Genomic DNA, 9,288 nt, shown 5'->3' on the forward strand with positions numbered 1-9,288 from the left:
CAGTGCTCCTCTAGGAGAGTGGAGTTTCCCTCTGAAGATCTAGTGATGATGTAAAAGGGTCTGGCCTTCCTCTGGAATCCAGTGGAAAGAAGGCTGCTTTGGTGTTGCAAATCTCAGTTTTTATCTTGGTAGGAAATGTTTGGCTCCTCCCTCTGGCTGGAGCATCTCCCAGTGGGATGATGTAATTTTATCAGTCATGAAGTGGGACTCAATGGCCCATTAACAGAAGATATCTCCCTGGAGGAAGGATGGGTTGTGGAAAAGATAAAATGACTGCCCCACCAGGTTTAAAACATGGCCCATTAGCAGATGATATCTCCCACAGAGATAAGAATCACTGCCCCACCTGGTTTCAACAGATGGCAATAGAATACATTCTTTTGGTCATATCCTGTATTGCAACCTAAGATACTCATGAAATAGGATGCACACAAACTTCGTGCCATCTTTTCCTGCCCTGAAATGGGGAATTTCATCACCTGTGTTGGTTTCTATGTTTTTGGAAAACACAGTAAAGGCTCACAGTAAACAGACCTAAGAAACAGCTTCTTCACTGATGTGAGATTAACCCCACTAACCTCCATTTTCTCTGCATTTCCCCTGCTCTTGGATGAGGAAGAAGAGTAAAGGATACCAAGCTGACCTTCAGCATCCCCATGCAGAATCTCCACACTGTTCTCCCAGCCCCTTTTTCTCAGCTCCTCTGCAAACCAGGCAGCCTCAGCCTGCCTTCACAAATCCCCTGTGGTCAGCCACAGGGGTTCATCACACCCCAGTGTGTTCATCACACACTCTGCTTTTTGGCCACTTTTTCCTGCCTGTCATTGGGTCACACAGGCAAGGCTGTCACTGTAGCACTACAGCTTAAAGCCAGAGTCCAAGGGAAGGTGGCAACAGGCAAGGCACAAAGGAGAAAATCAAGCTGCCATCTTAGAAGTGATTTCAGTGATTCATAGGAGTCATTTTAGTCAATTCACTGGTTAATGACTTAGCAGAACTGGCACAAGGTCAAATCACAAATGGGTAAGAGAATTTCTCCAAAGCAATCACTTATTTCTCTATTTCTAGCTCTCCATTTCAACTTGAAGAGCAGCACTAAAAAGGAGAGAGAAATCAGCTTTCCATCTAAAAAAGACTTGTGAGAAACCACAAGTGCCAAGCATGTTTCCTCTCCACCCTGTCTCTTTTCATACCAGCCTAGTTCCTTAATCTGCTTCAGCTGCCACTTCTGCAGTGGTGAAAAATATTAGTAATACACATTGCTGAATGTTACAGAAACACTAAAGAGCAACTGGAGACCAGTTAAATAGCTTTATCCCTAAGCAGCAACACATTGAAATGCAGGAAAGACAAGTGATAATCAGTAATGGGTCAATGCAATGAACTAGCTTCATTAAAATTTACCTGTAAAAATAAATCCTGCTGAAGTACAGCTGATGTTTCATCCTATTTGCATGTGATCGTCACGTAACTGATGGTAACAAGATGACAGATAAAGGCAATAGAAAAACATGGTATTAATTATGCAAACTCCTTGGTTCTAAGTCCTAAGCACATCAACATATCCACACCATAAGAGATCAGGAGAATTCAAAGTAAAAGCTTGTCAGCTCCTGTCCTTCCCTCCCAGAGATCAGTCCCTCTGGTCCTCTGACCATGCTGCCCCAGGGGGATCAACTTTCATCTTTAGGCATCCTTCTGCCTTCAGACATGGTTTATTAAAGGACATACTAGAGGAAAGCTGACATGGAATAAGACAGGAGGAAAGCATGGAGGAGCCCAGATATTCTTAGCTCTGACAGGTCTGTGGGGACATCTCTAGGTGGGACTCTGAAACACAAAACAGCAGATGGTGATGGCAGCAGATAAGAGATTTCCCCTCATCACTGCCCTCTCCAGATTTGACCGTGGCACTTAGTGAGCATTCCAGCCATCCAGCCAGCCTTCTATGTCCTCCCAGTTGTTTCCACCAAACCTGAATCCCTCAAGTATTTTGTATATGTCATGGTTTACCACAGCCAGCAGCTCAGCCCCACGTAGCCACTTGCTCACCCTCACCAGTGACACAGGGGAGAGAATTGAAAGCATGAACATGAGAAAACTTGAGTGTTGAGGTACAGGCAGTTTAATAGCAAAAGCCACGTGCACAAGCAAAGCAGAACAAGGAATTAATTCATCACTTCCCACAGGCAGGCAGGAGTTGAGCCATCTCCGGAAAAGCAGGACTCCATCACACGTAACACAGACTCCAAAGAACGAACGCTGTCACTCTGAACATCTCCAGTTTCCTCCTCCTGCCCCCAGCCCTGAATGCTGAGCATGAGGCCATATGGGCTGGGAGATCCCTGGGTCAGTCAGGGTCAGCTGTGTCCCCTCCCAACTCCCTGTGGTCCCCCAGCCACTCACTGATGGGGTGAGGAGCAGAAAGGAGCCTTGGCTCTGTGAGCCACGCTCAGCAACAGCAAAAACATCCTGATGTTATGAACCTTGTTTCCCTACAAACCCAAAACACAGCCCAGTACAAGTTACTGTGCAGATAATTGTGTTTTGCTGAGATTAGGGCACTTGCTTTCAAAAACAGGCTGGAAATGTTTCCTTTTTCAGAACCATCTCAGCTGTTTACAACCACCCTAATTTCCTGATGTTCACTCTAATAGAGGTACCCTAGGAAGGGCTGGGACCTGAAATAGCAGTACATTCTTAATGAGGTGAGACAACACACTGCACCTGAGAGTTTTTGACCATGGGTGGGGTTAGTTTCAATGCAGGGCAGAATTTCACAGGCTCAGTCTTACACAACCTTTTCCAGTGTCCAAGAATACAGTTTCCTTTCATGCTGCCTTTTATTATTAACTGAACAGGCTTGAGTGACTGGGACATACAACATGACAGGAAAATAAAGACAGTTTGAGATGAGCAGTTTTCATTTGTACTGCTCTATTGGATTACACTAAGACTGTTGACCTTATTAAGATTCAGGTTAACAACCCACTTCAGAAATATCTACATGTGCACCTGAGTGTTAAACCAAATGCTTGGAAGACATATTAAATCAAATAAAGATTGATAGCTTGTTGTTTCTATCCTACCAGTCATTCAAGCACTGCTTAATTCTGCATATACATGAAATAGAGAAAACTGGCAAGGGTGTTTCTTATGGCTGCTCTCTCTTCAAAGCACACCTATCTTTACATAGGTACCTTTGTTGCACCTTTTTACTCTTTGCTTATCCAAATCTAGCACAATGCAATGTGGTAATGTGTGTTGTGCATCATCTACTGCAAAACAAAAGCAAACCTGGGCTCAAATTCAGCCCTTCCTACTTGTAGAGGTTATAACCCTGAGATCAGCCCCTCCACTTGCCCTAGGAATCGAGTCTGGAAGAAAAGACAGGACCTGAGAGGCAGAAGCTCTGAAATACACACCTTTCAAGGACAATCTGGATTTATGTTTGTTAACACACTCAGTCACAGCCCACTTAGTGCACAAATGGGATCCCTCAGAAATCCCTTCTCACTGTGCCACCTGGGATGCAACTTCATGGAAGGAGCCCAGAGAAGTTCCCCTCCACCTCCATTTGCCCTGGTCAATCAGGAGCAATGATGGGGAGTAGGATTACCAAGACACACAAGCATTTTACTGCATCAGCAGTCAAAATTTTGTCTAAACCTCAGCTCAAAGCTTCCTCCTTAACCCAGACACATCCTCTGTGTAGGGACCACCACCACTCTGGTTCTCATTTTCAACATCCTCAGCAGAAGAAACAGACGCAGGACAATAAAAGTTGTCCGTGTTTCAGGTTGTCTTCCCAGACCTCCCATAACTAATGATGTCATTTCCTGACTACAGGAGAAAGATGATATTCATTCCAGCTGATTCAGACACTGCAAAAATCATTTAAGTGATCCCACCAAGACAGGGAAGCACAGGGTCTTAGCCTGTCCCTGGCACATGTTCATGTAGCTTGTTCTTGAAAACTCTGCTGATGACTGTTTACAACCTTCCCAGATGATTTATCAGTACATTTCTCCCTTTCTAGCTAAAATGTTCTTTCTTAACCTGCTGTAAAAATTGACCCCACCCAAGCTGAGGTGGTCATGGACAGCACCACAACCTGGTGACTGCTGGCTTCAGACATACCACTTTGCCCTCATTCACTCCATAATTTTTTTGAATGCCATACTATGGCAGCCTCATTCTCCATCTAGCTTCTACCTGACAGACCCTTTTTTCCATCATGTCAAAGTTATAACATATTTTGCTTCTCTTTTTGAAGCCCTTCTTTGCCTGTTCTGCTTCTCTCATACTGTCTTTTCGACACAGAGTTCTCAGAAAAACTTTTTAAACCTTCATTAACTTCTCCTTGCAAGTCTCCTGTGCCCCAAAGCAGAGGGATTGTTCTGTCAGGGAGCTGGTGGCTGTGTTGATTCAGTAGCATCACTCCTGCTTTGCACCCTCCTTTTTCTGCACCACCTTGCCCTATCTCATCTTAAAGCAGACATTAGGATCACAATACAATTCTTAATGAGCCTCCTCCAGGCCCCAGCCACAGTTTGTGTTCACTCCAAGCCTCTGGGACACACGAGGCAATTAGATTCCATGTGCACCTCTAAATTAAGCTAAATTATTCCATGTTTGCCATGGCTAAGAGCAAATACCTGAACAAGACCAGAAGGTAAGAAGCAGCAATTTGTTATGCAGCAGTCACTTGAGTCTGAGCCCTTGATCTTGGCCAAAAGAGGCCACAAACTCTTTCTTCCCTGCAGCAGCTCATCAGTGGGGTCCAGCAGCCTTGAGGCAACTGCAATTAAAAGTACTCTCCAGAGGAGCAGATTTCCTCTGACAAAATATTTCTGTGTTCCTCTATATTTCATTCTGATCCATGAATAAATGCAGCAGGCTTATCTCTGTTACTCTGTGTTTGCTTTAATAGCTAGCATGAAGCCTATATTTATTACCCAAATCCTGTTTCCAAATCTCACTCCTAGAAAAAGCAGTAATGACATGGCTGCTCTGCTCAGATTGCCCCACAGCTTTTCTTTCTTTCATAAAGAAAAAAACACCATGCTTCCACCCTGCCCCAATGGACCTGATGCCATTCTGCCATCTGATGCTGCTGCCAGAAACATCCCTGGTTTTCCCTTCCTGGGAAACCAGCACAAAGATCACAGTGACATCCCAAAGCAGATCCACACAGTGCACGTCTCCATTAACTCAAAGACTGGAAGAGACTGTGGTTATCTCCTCAAAAGTGGCAAAGCTGCACCTGGAATCTGGCTGAGAGACACTGAGAGAGCAGAGAGCAGCCTCCTAATAGGGAAGGGAGGGTCTCACTAAGAGAGCTGCTCAGCATATGCTCCAGGTGTTTTAAGTAGAGCAGAGGCTGATAATCACAACAGAATAAGCTCAAGACTGCTTTTCTGGGACTGCTTGGCCCAGGGAGCAATGCTATCCTAGTGATGCTCCTGCACTTCCTTCCAAACCCCAGAACAGCAGTCCTGTCTATAAGCAAGAGAGATGTCTTGCTCAAGGAAAGGTGTGGGAAAGTTGTTGAGATGGGGAAAGGAAGCTTAGAAAGGGGGAAAAAAAAAAAAAACCACCAAAAAAAGCATTAAAAGGGAGAGCAGCCAGGGGGTTTTCAACAAGTATAAGCTCAAATGGCATTTAAAGCAATTAAAAATTGTCCTCTCCTGGCTCTAGTGAGATCAGCAGAGATCAGTTCACAGCTGCTCACCAGATTACTTCATCTTCCTCAGAAAGCAGAGCAGTTTGGGGGAAGGTTAAATTCTGCTTCAGACAACAACCAGCTGGTCATGTCAGACCTGGACCTGGTCAGCCTTGGCAGGAGCACACAGCTGTGGAGCACTGGGCTGTCCCCAGCACCCAGCCATGGGCTGCTGTAGCAGCTCTGATGGGTGAGCACCTCACAGGGAGCTGTCCCAGCAGATCCAGCTCACTATCCTGGCTGGCCCAGGGACAGCACCTTACCAGGTCCCCAGCACTGCACCCAGCTGGTCAGTCACCTCCTGTGAATGCCACCCTCCACCCAACCCCATCTCTTAGCCTCTCTGAAGTTGTCTGCTCTCTTCAATCCTCCAGCATCAGAGCCCATGTAATCAGTCCCTAGACCTGGTGCAGTCAAGTGATCTGCATCAGCTTTAAAAAATAAAAAAAAAAAAATTCTGTCTTGGTTCAGGGTTTCTTTAACCCTCCCCAACCCAGCTCATTTTGACCATCCAAAGCTCCTGGACAATCATATATGACATGAGATGGGACAGCTGGAAACCTCTGGAAAGAGATCAGGGATGCAAAAGGAGCCTAACAACAGCTGGAAGCCTGTCAGGCTCCCACAGAGCTGAAGTCTCAGAGCCACAGTGGTCTCAGATGCAACACTCCAAAGCAGTTGTGTTGTGTTGGAAGCTGTTAATTAAACACAGTTTATTTTGGCTTTCAGTGATTTATACAGACTGGTTAAAGCAGTCATTTTTCAAGAGCTGTGCCATCCATGTAGCTGCCTTTAATTACAAGCAACACCAAAGAAACTCTTTTCCACTATCAGTTTTCTCATCAGTGCTACTTTGGGCAACGCTCTTTAATGAAATAAAACTTAATTTTGACAAAGAGCTTTTGTGGGTGTTTTTAGACCAAACACCTGGCTGCTTCTAGAAGCCCAGCTTGGTACCAATTAAAAATGGGACAGTGTGACCTAGAGAATTCATGAAAATGTCATCGCCTACTGTGAGCTCCTGGGCAGCAGCTCCGTTTGCTAAAATTAGAGGAGCAAGAATCTTTGGTTTTAAACATGCCAGATTATCATCTTTTAAGTAAATGCTCAAATGTTGCAACCTAATTCATACTACATCAGGAAAACCTAACAATTTTTGTGTGGGCTGCTCTGACAAAACTTGGCATGTGCTGGATTTTTTAGGTAAAGTACTTCCTTGAATAAGTGATGGAAACAATTTTTAGGAAGTCAAAACCTAGGATCTGTGAGTTGAAAATTTTACTAAAATCAGGTCACACTCTATATGGACAGAAACTTGCAGTCTGCATTCTCACAGTAGCTGCTCTCTGTTTTGAGCCAAAAACACAACAGGCATTGTCCAAGACAAGAAAAAAGGCAATTTCTGCCCTAAGAACACCTAAAACCCAACAGTGGGAACTGTAGGTCTTTGGGGTGTTCTTCTTTGCACATTAGTATAGTCACTACAGTTCATTTAAAAATAAACAAGTATTTGAAAGGGAGAGGAAATCAAAGTTTTGATGACTTGATGGTGAACATGGTGGTGATGCTGGGTTGACAGATGGACTTGATCTTAAAGGTCTTTTTCAACCTTAAGGATTCTGTGATTTTGTAATCTCTTGGATAGTTTGGCATCAGCCCAGATTAAATCTTCAAACCAGGAGTCATTGTACAGCAAATCCCTGCAGGCTAGGAAGGCATCCAGCTTCTCCTCCAGGATCCTGTGAACCTGCAGGAGAGCTACCAGCTTCCTTCATCAGTGTGCCCAGGGGCATTACACATCACATCTCATATGCAACACTCTTTAAATTTTAGTGGAGAACTAGTTCTCTAGGATGGTCTAGAAATCACATGTGAAAAACAGAACTGCCTGAGAATCTAGATTATGTAATTTATTTTTACCATTACTTTTATCTCTGTTGAATCCAGACAGACTTTTTGGTGAAGGATATAAAACACTGGAGTTCATTTATTCAAGCAACATCCCCCCACTTTTGAGTCTCTCCCATACTGCAAAGTCTCCTGCAAAGGGCACCACTCCCTAGCACAGCTTTCCTCTCCATGGACAGCCACACAAAAAGGCCATTTATAGGTCTTCTCCTACCAAATGAGTCATTGTTGTGCTGTAAGCAAAATTCAATTAGGAGAGCCTGCAAGATCAGCCTCTGTGCTTGTTAGCATCCAGCACAGGGCAGCTGGTTTGGCTGCCTATTGACTGAGCAGTCGACAGACAACTGCTGCACCCAGCCACAGAAACATCCAAGGACCACAGTTCAGGAATGGGGGAAGTATCCAAATAAAATCAGCTCAAGGGGCTTGATCTACAAGACAATTATAAGTTTCCAAGTTTGCCAACTAAACTTCAGCATTACCCTTATAAGAAATCTTCCATAACGTGACATTTTGCTTGCCTGCCTCTAACAATAAACTACTTAAACATTAACTTGGCTGCTCCCACAGCTGTAAACTCTGTAGATCAGGATCTGGCTTCTGTGATTGTTTCTAACAGCTCCTGAATCAAACCATCTACACTGAAATGTCATGGGGAGGCCTCAGAAGTACCCCACACAAGTTACCAAAAACCTCATGGAATTATGCACATCCCTGGTCCTCTGCTCCCCAGATTATCAGTTCTCTCCCCAAAAGGTTCTCACTTTGCAAGAGAGGGGCCTAATAATTCAAAGGCTCATCCACAAGAGGATTCACTGGAGGTTTCTAAGAAAAAAGGTGAATGACCTGAAGGTCTGTCCTTTGTTGTTTTCCCACTGCTTGCATGCATTTAAACATTAAATGGGATTTTTAGATAGATTTGAGTTGGGTAATTTCCTTCCAACTACTTAGGACCTGTCACAACTCATAAATTACTTATATACATGTAAGTCTCAGAAAAGCCTGGGAACAGATGTAACCCAGAAGGAAACTCCATGGTCAGTGAAACAGCAGAGTTCAGGACAAGACTTGGAAATATTTCCCCTCTAAGCTCCAACAAACTTTCCCCTGGCTGGACACACAGCCAGTTCAGTGACAGGGCATGTCCAGGCCTGGTAAAGACAAGATTATTCAGCACAGAGGTTTAACACACACAGTCCTTACACCAACATCCCACCTATTCCACAGATGCTTTTCTCAAAGTCACCAACATCTGACACAGCTCAAATGCACAAGTGTGCTGTAAATCTTGGTGCCACACTGCCAGGCAATTTCAAAACAAATAATAATTGAAAGGGCCCCAAACCATTTTGTGACTGTTGTGAAAGGACTAATGGGTTACAGTGAGAGGGGTAAAAACTCCCTGGAGTTTTCTCCAGGATCAGGGTTGCTGCTCCCAGCCCTTAGTTTCATTGCACACAGGAGCCAGCAAATTAAGACTTGAGCCATTATAAAAATTTGCATAATGTCAGAAGCATTTGGTACCCTGAGGATGATGCACTCAGTCTGACAGTCAGCACTAAATGATGGCAGTGATTTCCAGCAGGACCAGAGTCTGGATTCAGCATAAGATACACAGGCACCACCAAGAAGACAGAATTGATGCTGGCCACAGG

The sequence above is a fragment of the Oenanthe melanoleuca genome, chromosome 3 (assembly GCF_029582105.1).
Source record: "Oenanthe melanoleuca isolate GR-GAL-2019-014 chromosome 3, OMel1.0, whole genome shotgun sequence".
NCBI classification, from domain to species: domain Eukaryota; kingdom Metazoa; phylum Chordata; class Aves; order Passeriformes; family Muscicapidae; genus Oenanthe; species Oenanthe melanoleuca.